Raw genomic sequence first — 13029 nt, forward strand, 5'->3', positions numbered from 1 at the left:
GGCCTGAGTTTTCCTACTTTCACAGATTTAGCCTCTTTAAATAGCTTAGAAACTTTTGCTAAGACTTTCCCGGGTTGACAATTGGCTCGAAAATTTACGAATTTGATAGAAGTTGCTAGATCCAAATCAACTTCACGACGTCTCTTAAACAAACACTTGTCGTCTTTCGAATTCAAATCCTTCAAGCATTTGGCTCTTATCTTTTTAAGCTTTCCCCCTGGGTAAACAAACTCATCGTCATAAAGATCTTGTCTAGGTACATCATCATCAGAGGTACTTGCTGACATTTGTCTCGATCTAAAATACTCAATTCCAGTCGCTATAGGCTCTAAAAGGGGTCTCACACTGCGCCCTGTGGCTTCCTCGCCGGTGCTCTGCCCTTTTCTCCCTTCTCCGCTTCTCTTCTCCGCTTCTACCCTTCTCCGCTTCTACCCTTCTCCGCTTCTACCCTTCTCCGCTTTCTATCTGGGGGGGTTGGGTGGGGGGGGCTCTCTGACACTTTCTCATTGCTTTCACTAACTTACTATTACCATTTGAATGTTTCCGATACATTTCATTTCATATGCACCTCTTTGCAGGTTAATTATAATGGTCTAGCCGGACAGCGCTTCATAGCACTCCTCCTGCTGTCAGATGACATGCTCAGAATGTATGCAGCTGGTCAAGTGACAATGAGGCAGCTCATTCGAATATTTCACATTGCCAACACATATAACTTACCTGTAGAGAGGCGAAATACAACTTGCATTCAAATTACATATTTCGGATGCCCTCGAGCTGCCGAATATATATATAGCTAGTTGGTAGTTTAAAAAAAAGAGATTACAGAGAGAATAAAGAGAGAATAAAGAGAATAATGGGAACTATGGGAATCCCAACCCCCCCAACCTATTTTTAAAGCTTAATATCTCGATGATGACTGAACCAATTCTTAAAAATGAAAGTGTTTTGGAATCAGGAGGGAAAATGCTATCATCTGAAGCATAAAAATGTTCTGAAAAACAGCTTTAAAAAATCATGATTTTGACCCCTTGATGCAAAACAGGTGTTTTTTAGCATTCTTCGGGAAAGACAAAAAAACTCACCTCGGGTCGCAAAACTTATTCAAACAATATATATGAGTGTAAAGCAGAGAAGTTAAGCTTTATTTTGGGCTATAGAACGTATCTTAACTCTTTCTGTGCTCGTAGTTATTAACAAAAACAACTTTGAATTTTCGTTTTTTTTGCATTTTTTCATCTCGATTAGGTGGCCTTCCTCGGCCTGTTTCTCAAGAAAATCAAAAATTTTCAGTTTAAAAAATCATTGTTTTGTGAAGGTTAGTTGATAAGCTGCACGGAGATTACAAAAAAGTATAGTTTTGAAGCTGAAACATAAGTTAAAAACAGAAAATGACCTCAAAAAGGGCGATTTTTTCAAGTTTTTTTGAGTTATTTTGCATTTTATTATCCAAAAAATAATGCAACGATTAATCGGGTATAATGATTTGGAAAGTAGAGGCAATGAGCAAAAAAATGAGTATACGTTTGCTATATTTCTCTTCCAAAATGAATAGTTTTCTTGATAAGAACAAAAACTCCGACAAAAATTAACGAGACTTTTTTGAATTGTGACAAAACGATTTATTGTGTGGGCAAGCTATAGCAAAACTTTTTTTTGCTTTAGACTCTAATAACCTTGACGATACTCCATGCCGAGTATGGTTAGATGTGAACAACTCCTTGATCTGATTAAAAATACTATATTTAAAATACAAAAAATCGATTTAATCGTAAATTTCTTTGTGAAATACCCACTTTTTCTCTTGACAAGATATAGCAATAAATTTTTTACATTAGAGTCTACATGCAATGAAAGTACTCTCTAGAGAGTTTGGTTGAATTTGAAAAACTACTTGGACTAATCAAAAACAATATATTTGAAATATAATAATTCGAAATAATCGTAAATTTCTGTATGAAACGACAACTTCATTTCTTGACAAACTAAAGCAAAAATTCTGTTCGTTTCCGACTGTACCTACACTCGGGGTACTCCTTACCGCATTTCGTTAGATTTGGACAATTCCTTGATCCGATCAAAAAATACTATAGTTCAGAAAAAAAATTCAAAATAATCGTATATTTTCTTATCAAATCGCAACTTCTTTTCTAGACAAGCTATAGCAAAAACTCTTCTTGATTTAGACGCAACATATATTGGTAGTACTACGTTTAGTGAGATTTGGAACACTCCTTGACTGTATCAAAAAACTAAATAATAAGCGAATAATAAGCGAATAAGTTGATAGTTCCGATTGAAAAACTAACTTTTTTTTCCTAACCAAGGTATGGCAAAAATTCTTTTTGTTTTAGACTCTATATATACAGGGGATACTCCATACCGAGTTTGGTTAAATCTGGATAACTCCTTGACCGGACGAAAAAGACCTATTTTTAAAATTATAATCGCAAATTTATTCGAAATAATAGCAAATTTCCGTATGAGGAACTAACTTTTTTCCTAGGCAAGCTTTACCAAAAATTCTTTTTGTTTTACACTCTACATACCCTGGGGATACTCCATAACAAGTTTGGTTCAATTTGGACAACTCTAAGACCAAATCAAAAAGACTTATTTTTAAAATTACTTATTCAAAATTATTCGGAAATAATAGCAAATTTCCGTATGAAAAACTAACTTTTTTCCTAGGCAAGCTAAACAAAAAATTCTTTCTGTTTTACACTCTCGATACCCTTGGGATACTCCATGCCCAGTTTGGTTTGATTTGAACCACTTCTTGATCCGATAAAAAAGACCTATATTTAAAATTCCTTTTTCGAGAAATTCAAAAAGTTCCGTATGAAAAACTCACTTTTTTCCTAGGCAAGCTATAGCAAAAATTCTTTTTGTTTTAGACTCTAGGTACACAGGGGATACTCCATTCCGAGTTCGGTTAGATTTGGACAACTCCTTGACCCGATGAAATTTCTATATTTTTGAAAATAGAAATAGCGAGAAAGTCGATATTTCCGATTGAAAAACTAACTTTTTTTCCTAGGCAAGCTATTACAAAAATTCTTTTTGTTTTAGACTCTAGGTACACAGGGGATACTCCATGCGGAGTTTGGTTCAATTTGAACAACTCCTCAACCCGAAGTAATAGACCCATTTTTAAAATTGATTAATTGTAATTTATTCGAAATAATTGAAACTTTCCGTATGAAAAACTAACTTTTTTCCTAGGCAAGCTATACCAAAGCTTTTGGATTCTACATACACTGCGGGTACTCTCTAACAAGGTTGGTTTGATTTGGTCAACTCCTTGACCCGATCAAAAATACTACATTTCAGAACTAAATTTTTGAATTAATAGCAAATTTGCGTATGAAAAGTTAACTTTTTTCCAAGGCAAGCAATAACAAAAACTCTTTTTCTTTTAGGCTTCATATACACTAAGAATAGTGCATACCGAGTTTTGTTCGATTTGGAAAACTCCTTGACCCGATCAAAAATACTATATTTCAAAAATATTTATTCACAATAATCGTAAGTTTCCGTGTGGAATACCAAATTTTTTTCTAGACAGCAATAGGAAAAATTGTTTTTGTTCTTTCTTTTACGTAGAAAAAAGGAACTGCATATAGAGTTTGGTTTGATTTGGACGACTGCTTGGCTTAATAAAAAGTCGGATTTCACCAGGTTCCCGACTTTTGTGTGTTCCCCAGATTTAAATCTGGGGAACACACAAAAATCTGAACATGAACTCATCTTAAGACTGTCGAAGCCTCTGACGTCTGGACATGAACGCACTAAAACCTGGTGAAATTAAAAAAATTTGATGAACGCACGAAAGTCTGTTGAAGCTCGAAAGTCTGGACATGAACGCACGAAAGTTGGTTGAACGCACGAAAGTTGGGTGAACGCACGAAAGTCTGGTAAACGCACAAAAGTCTGGACATGAACGCACAAAAATCGGATGAACGCACTAAAATTGGGTGAACGCACTAAAGTCTGGACATGAACGCACGAAAGTCTGGACATGAACGCACAAAAATCGGTTGAACGCACGAAAATTGGGTGAACGCACAAAAGTCTGGACATGAACGCACAAAAATCGGTTGAACGCACGAAAATTTGGTGAACGCACAAAAGTCTGGACATGAACGCACGAAAGTCTGTCGAACGCACGAAAGTCTGGACATGAACGCACAAAAATCGGTTGAACGCACGAAAGTCTGGTGAACGCACGAAAGTCTGGACATGAACGCACGAAAGTCTGGTGAACGCACGAAAGTCTGGACATAAACGCACGAAAGTCTGGTGAACGCACGAAAGTCTGGTCATGAACGCACGAAAGTCTGGCGAACGCACGAAAGTCTGGACATAGGCAACTTCCGTCTGGGACGGTCTGGACATAGGTACTTTCCGTCTGGGACGGTCTGGACATACTTGCTTCCGTCTGGCACCTCAGCCTGGGTAATACCTCAATCGAGGTGACAGAATCGATCTCAGGAGGTCGTCATGTGCCTACTAGTGGAACCAATAGCATGAATAAAGAAAGATTCGTTAGTTTGGCGTGGTTCTGCTGTTCTGATGTATGAAGTTACATTGATTGTGGAAGCGCTGACACGTTATTTATTACAGGTAGTGAAAATCTACCGCATGTTCTTAAACAGTAGTTGAAAAACTACACGACGACGATAGCAGATCTGACTGTATAAATAGGAAAAATTGATTGCCTGTTTACTACCAAAAAGAGCATTTTCCAAAACAAAGGTATGTTTCTCTGACACCGTAGATTTTTCCTTCCTTGTGAATGTTTTTTTTAATTTATCTCTAGCTTAAGTTAAGGAAGGGAAAATTTTTTTAATGCTGAAGCTAGTGGCAACTCTCAAATGTTTGGAGTAAATAGAATAAAGGCGATGTCGTACGTCCCTCTGCATCCAAAGTAGTGATAAGTTTTTTATAGGTTGCCTTTTATTTTAATATTCGGCTTGCCTTGAGTAGTTTCAGGTTGCAATAAATAATACGACGTTAAAATTTTCACAATTGTTGTTTTGATTTTATGTGCTTAAAAAATCGCTAGCTGAACTAGTAGTTGAATAAGATTGTACGGTATTTTAGAGTCTTTTCGTTCACTTTTGGCAAAACTGACTTGTACTCTGTCTTATTAACTGAATTTGTTGGACATATGGTTGTTTGTTTTGACTTACAGAATTAAAATGAATTAGACTTCTTTGCGTCTTACCATATCTAGCAGTGATCTTAAGCTTTATTTCTACTGGTTCCTTGAGATTCTACAGTTGCAATAACTAGGAGAGTTAGTGGAAAGAAATTGGCTACAACATACAAGCGTTTATTTTTAAAACTTTGCCTCTGTTTTAAAAAAGACAAACTAATTTTAATGAAAAAACTATTTGTTCACATATTCAAGGAAGGGTTCTAATTGAAATTTTTGGCATATCAAAGACATGTCGGATTACATACAAAAAACTGATGGAAAAGTATGCATTGCGACAATAATTCTGAATATTTGGGAAAATAGATGAAAATCAATTGTGATCAATAATTCTGAAAATTTGGGAAAATGGATGAAAATCAATTGTAATTGCAAAGGAACTGTGATACCTGGTCATCTTTATTCAATTTAGCGCAGTAAACCTTAAAACGATGCAATATTTTAATTCATATTAATTTGCCCTTCATTCCATTATTTTTTCAGATCATTTCATGTTTCCCGCTTATTAGTTGTCTGTTCATCCCCTTTTCCTGTTCATCCCCACGTCTGTTCATTCTTGCTATTTCTTGACGACTACTTCAGTTTCAATGTGTTAACGTTACAACTCAAAATCAGTAATCAAAATCTCTCTTGACTTCGCTCCGCAAAGCTGAGCTCATAAATAAAGTAAGCATTTCGCTTGACAATTGCCACTCTAAAATTCAAAGTGTCTAAAATTCGTGGCGCCGCGAAGCCGATTGCCAAACAATAAAGTATGACACGGCGCAGTCAGTTAAAGAAGGATCTCCCATGGGGATCGATGCCTTTGGGACAAACCCACACCTGAACCACCTCTCCGTTGGGAAAACTGGAGGGTACAATACAAGTTAGCCTTGCTAGCTAATGAGAATATCATCTTGGATACACGTCTTGGCCCTTAACCAGGATTGGTGGAACTGCCCCTGGAACCCACATACAAAGAAATGATCGTCGGCTCTTCTGCACAGTGAGAACGGGATTTTTTTGCCGAAACGCTCTGCAGAAAATGAACTGGCCAGCGACTGATCAAAAATGGCATAATGTGCTACAATAAATGCCAGCGACTGATAGGAATTGGCATAATGTGTTGAGATAAACGATGGCTACTCAACGACCGAATAACTGTTTCATTGCTCTATCTCAGCATTGATGTGGAGTGGCGCCGAATTCATAACAGCAAGAATCGCACATCATGGCTGATACTCTTTCCACCACAGATATTTGGAAGATAGTTAGCGGCATTCATCAGAACCCGAAATATAACGTTTGATAGACATGTTTTCCTCATCATGAAAAAACTACGAGGAGAAACAGTGGAGCTTTTTTATGGAAAACTCAACGAATTAACGGGAAACTGCTACCTTGAGAATTAAGAGAAGCTAATCAGAGGTTTCTTCCTTACCAACTTAATCGATTCTGATATACAGAAAGAGTTGTTGAAACAAACGGTGGAACCGAGGAAAGCTCCCGAGTTGGCAGTTAACATGGAACTCGGGATGAGAAATCAGCATCAAATAAAAGCTCACCACAAAACTTGTCCCGACAAGCGCTAACTCAATACAATATCCGCCCAGTACTCGCTTCTCAACTTGGTCTCTCACAAACAATTTTCCCAGACACGGCTCTCGACCATCACCATTGCACTGTCCTAACTGTGGGGTAGTATAGGTCCCTGGTCGCCAAGAAAAATGCATTGCCAGAGGAAAAACATGCTAACAATTGTGTTTGGTTAAATCTTTTCGCTGAGATTTGCAGAAAACAAAACAAACCAAGAAATCAACCAGATCAAAAGAAAAAATCAGCCAACGCAGAAGAACCTCAACCTTAGGATTCAATGAACTATTTACACTCATTGACAGGATTGTACGAATCAGACTACAGTAGTGGAAGTGACAATATGATTGCCACATTCATCGATCTCGAGAAAATCGAACACCTTAATGTTCATATCAAAATCGGAAACTTTTTAACTGCTCTAGTCTTTGATTCAGGAAGCGCATGCAATTTTTTATATAAGTCTTTCGCGGCGCGGGTAATCAGAAGTAATCCACAAGCGATATGGGTAAGTGAAAGCAACAAACCTTAACTACGAACATTTTCCAACGAAAAATTCAATTCGAATGTAAAATTCGAAACCTGTTAACAAGCAATGGCTGGTATACACCAGCAGCCACGGGCCTCAAACCGCTCATATGTCGCGATCTCGACCAACTCGTGCGGTCACACCATCCTCATCTCAAAAAAGTAATCATGTAAATGTTATTTCACCACATTGTAAGATTAAGGAAATGTTAGCTTGTCAGTGCCCAAATCTTGTATCTCGAATTGGAGGATAAAAAACAATGTAACTAAATCAAAATTCCACAAAAATTATCAACCACGACACCAAAAATGGAGACTTATCCCTATTAGTTTACAAATTGAAGAAAATTCTAACTTAAAAAATTATTCGATGAAAAAACATCAAAAAACTTACAAATGGCCCAGACAATTACTTTATTTCACCTATTGTACTCAAGGTTAAGAAAGTCCATCTCTAAAACTAGCATTTGATTCATAAATTTTTTAATAAAGTGATACAGAAAAATAAATAGCAGATTCCAAACATTGATACACTAATCGAATCGACATCTCAGTATAATAGCGATCCTGCGTCGAATCGTACTGATTACTTTTCAACATTAAATCTCAAATATGCATATAGCCAACAAATCTTAGACCCCGAAACAGCCAATAACTGTAACTTTAACTTAAGTGGCGATATGAAGGGCACATAACGATTTCAAGCTGGAATATATGGCCTCACGGATATGCCTGCGGAATTTCAAAAGGCAATGGACTACACATTATGGGGATTATAAAATACCTATTGTTTCTTAGATGTCATACTGATCGTTAGCAAATGATCAGAGGAGGAACATAAAAAATATTTGTTCGACTGCCTTCAGAGACTTGATGAGGAAAATCTTGGAGTTAATCTTCCTAAATGTCACTTTGCAAAACTAGAAATATATTGGCTTGGTTATCACATTTCACAAACTGGAGTTTCACCCATCAAAAGTAAATCATCCGCAATTTAGTTACTTGAAGCACCAAAAACTTTATAGAAACTTGGTTCTTTTCATAGTTCTCTACATTCCATAGGCTATTTTTTTCCTAATTTTCCTCAAATTAGTCATCTATTAAACCCTCTATTAAAGAAATCAATTAGGTTTGTTTGGACAGATATTCATTAAAATTGTTTTAAAGAAATAAAGAATCGCATCGCAAGTGCAACTGAAAATTGCGATTATAACCCCCAGCTCGAAACACGAAATAAATGCGACGCATCATCTGCCGGGCTCAGTGCTGCCCTAGAACAATTAACAATAGACGGGTTGAACCCTATCGCCTTCATGTCTAAATTCACAAATTCATGCAAACAGAGATAGTGTTAATGAATTAGAACTTTTAGGTGTCGTTTAGTCTATTGGATTTTTACAACAGCCGTTTAACCCATTGAGTAGAAAGACTAATACCATACCATTTTACAATTGAACACACGCCTGGCGCAAAAAAAGCCCTCGCTGACTATTTTTCTCGACACCCAAACCAAAAAGCTAAAAAAAATATCTGCCTACGATGTGGAATTCATTGTCGCAAAATTAGAATTAATTTCCGCATCTTTAAAATCGTTAAATTTTAAATCAATACATCCCGCACCTCATTTACACAGTTTATATAAAACACAGGATGTCGCACCTGCAAATCACCACACAGAGTGAATGTGGTCTTAAATCAATGAATACAGTTAGCACATTGGATACCCATTTACACAAGCATGCTTCTCACTTCTCAGCCGCCAAATAAAATCCAGTATTGAATACCGGCTATAATTCAAACTATTCTAAATGTGCATGCACCGCGTCGCAAATACCAATTAACACATCAATCGTTAGGCGAATTCCACCTCATTTCATTGACACTCTCCAAAATAAGAATGTTAGCATTCCAGCAACGCGAGAAACGTTGTCAATTGAGGTTATTTCCCGCAAATTGATAGACGTTCCTATTATAGTTGAAAAAGTCGAACAACACATTTCAAACCAAGCTTTGCGCCCGAGTTGCTTCTCGAAATCATTCGCATACCAAAGATCCCAAACTTCTCGGCCATCAGAAATCGAATTCTGAAATAAACAAGAACTTGCCGGGCGAATTAATAGTTCCTGCAACAAATGCACCACCCTGCAGCAATTATCTCTAACTCAAGCCGACTCAAATGCGGGTAAAAGATCCAGTGGAAGGTCCGGAAGAGTAAATTTTCACGGTTTCGAAGAAAAATACTCCGATTCTCTGATCAATGCTCCAACCGAACGACAACGTTGAGCCAGGGATGTAAAAAAATTCTAACCTCATTACTTCTATTGCTGAAACCATTCAAACAATGACAGAACAAGCTCCGGAAGAGACGAATATGTCACCTGTAATAAGAACTGTATCTCCCCCCGACTCGCGAAGGACGTATCTCGCACATAACAGAAGCAAGCCCGACACCCGAAGAGGACATGATTTCGTTGACCTTTTAGAAAGCGAAATTGATTATCAAAACAGAATAGGTTTTCTTGAACTCATGAATTTAGAACTGTTTTTTAGTAGGTATCACTAGCTAGATAACCAGTACATTTTTTGTTATTACATACTTAATCGGAGACCAAGTATTAATATTACAAATATATTGCTATTATTAAAAATTCTTCTAACTGTAAAATTTTTGTTAAAGCTCTAGAGGGCATGTGATATCTGATCATCTTTATTTAATTTAGTGCAGTAAATCTTAAATACGATGTAGTATAGTTCATATTAATTGCCCTTCATTTCATTATTTCAAGTTTTAGGTGTTGATTGAGTGATTATAACAGCCGTTAAACCCGTTGGGTAGATACACTATTGCCATACCATTGAACACAAGCCTTGTGCAAAAATGGCCCTCGATGTTTATATTTCTCGAAACCCATAAAAAAGTTTAAAAAATCTGCCGATGATGAGGAGTTAATTGTCCCAAAATTAGAAGTATTTTTGCATCTTTAAAATCGTTAAATTTGAACTCAATACATCCCGCATCTCATTTAAACAGTTAATTTAAAGCACATGATCCCGCACCCGCCAATCACCTTACAAAGTCAATCTGGTCTAAACTCAATGAATACAATTAGCACATTGGTTACCCAAATACAAACGGATTCTTCTCACTTGTCACCCGCCGAACAGAATCCAGTACAGAATACCAGGTATAATTCAAACAAATCTAAATGTGCATACCCTGCGTCGCAAATACCAATTAAGAGATCAATCGTTAAGCAAATTCCGCCTCATTTCATTGATACTCACCAAAATAAGGATGTTAGAATTCCCGCAAGGCGAGAAAGGCAATCATTTCAGATGAATTTCCCGCACATTGATAGACGTTCCTATTATAGTTAAAAAATTCGAACAACAAACGTAAAATCAAGTTTTTTGCCCGAATTGCTTTTCGAATTCAGTCGCATACCAAAGATCCCAAACTTCTTGGTCATCAGAAATCAAACTTTGAAATGAAAAAAACATCGCCGGGCGAATTAACAGTTCCTACAACAAATGCACCGCCCTGCAACAATTATCTCCCACTCAAGCCGACTCAGATGCGGGTAGAAGATCCAGTGGAAGAAGCAGAATCCCGAATTTTCACGGTTTCGAAGAAACATCCTCTGATTTCCTGATCAACGCTGCACCAAAACGACAACGTAGAGCCAGTGATGCAGAAAATTTCCACCCCAACATTTCTGTTGTTGAAACCGTTCAAACGACGGCAAAACAAGATCTGGAAGATACGAATGTCTCACCTGTAATAGGAACTGTATCTCCCGATCCGCGAAGGAGGTATCTCGCAGGTTACAGAAGCCCGACACCCGAAGAGGATATGATTTCGATGACCGTTTAGGAAGCGATATTGAATATTAATTCAGAATGGGCTTTCTTGAACTCACGAACTTAAAACTGTATTTCAGTACGTATCACTAGCTATGATAACCAGTACATATATTGTTGTTGCAAATTTAAACGGGCACCAAATATTACTATTGTAAATATTTTGCTATTATTAAAAAATTGTTCTAACTGTGCAATTTTTGTTGGAGTTCGGGGGGCATGTGATATCTGATCATCTTTTTTTAATTTGGTGCAGTAAATTTTAAATACTATGCAATGTTTTAGTTCATATTAATTGCCCTTCATTTCATTATTATAATTTTAGGTGTTGATTGAGTATTTATAACAGGCGTTAAACCCATTGGATAGATAGACTATTACCATACCATTTTACAATTGAACACATGCCAGGCGGAAAAATAGCCTTCGCGGATTATATTTCTCGACACCCAAACCAAAAAGCTAAAAAATATATATGTCTGCGATGAGGAATTCATTGTCGCAAATTTAGAAATTTTTTTCCGCCTCTTTAAAATCGTTAAATTTGTACTCAAAACAACCCGCCCCTTATTTACACAGTCTATTTAAAACACATGATCAGGCACCCGCAAATCACCTCACAGAATGAATGTGGTCTAAACTCAATGAATACAGTTAGCACATTGGACATCCATTTACACAAGCATGCTTCTCACTTGTCAGCCGCCAAATAAAATCCAGTATTGAATACCGGCCATCATTCAAACTATTCTAAATAAGCATACCCCGCGTCGCAAATACCAATTAACACATCAATTGCTTGGCGAAATCCAAGTCATTTCATTGATACCCTCTAAAATAAAATGTAGAATGTAAACTTTCCCGCAAGGCTAGAAACGCTGTCATTTAAGATTAATTTCCCACAAATTGATAGACGTTCCTATTATAGTTGAAAAAGTCGCACAAAAAATTTTAAATTGTGCTTTTTGCCCAAATTGCTTCTCGCAATCAGTCGCATACCCAAGATCCCAAACATCCCTGTCATCCGAAATTAAACTTGTGAATTGAAAAAATACTCGCCGGCAGATAAACAGTTCCTACAACAAATGCACCGCCTTGCAACAAGTATCTCCAACTCAAGCCAACTCAAATGCGGTTAAAAGATCCAGTGGAAGACCCCGAATTTCAAATTCTACCGTCCACCCCCAACACTTCTATTGCTGAAACCATTCAAACAACGGCAGAATAAACTCCGGAAGGGACGAATATCTCACCTGTAATAGGAACTGTATCTCCTCCCGACCCGCCAAGTAGGTACCTTGCAGATTACAGAAGTCCGACACCCGATGAGGATATGATTTCGGTGATTCTTTACGAAGCCAAACTGAATAGCACTCAAGTATCACTAGCTATGATAACCAGTACATATATTGTTATTACATGTTTAACCGGGGACCACGTATTAATATTGTAAATATGTTAATGTTTTTAAAAAGTTGTTCTAAGTGTACAATTTTTTTAAAAATTTTAGGGAGCATGTGGTACCTGATCACCTTTATTTAATTTAGTGCAATAAATCTTAAATACTATGCAACAATTTAGTTCATTTTAATTTGCCCTCCATTTCATTTGTTTTCTATCAAAATTTCTTTTGACTTCGCTCCGCAACAATAAAGTACGACGGGAACCTTCAGATTTGTGACTAGAGATCATTCTGCTAGATATGCGAAAAACAAATCAAGTTTAATTTATCTCAATTCTGCAAATCTCAAGTCTCTCTCTCTCTCTCTCTCTCTCTCTCTCTTCGAATGACTGGTTGTAGAATGGTTCATCTCTCTCTTCATTGAATGGTTGTAGAATGTCGAAGT

This window comes from Convolutriloba macropyga, chromosome 6, assembly GCF_964194025.1.
Source record: "Convolutriloba macropyga chromosome 6, txConMacr16.3, whole genome shotgun sequence".
NCBI classification, from domain to species: Eukaryota; Metazoa; Xenacoelomorpha; order Acoela; family Convolutidae; genus Convolutriloba; species Convolutriloba macropyga.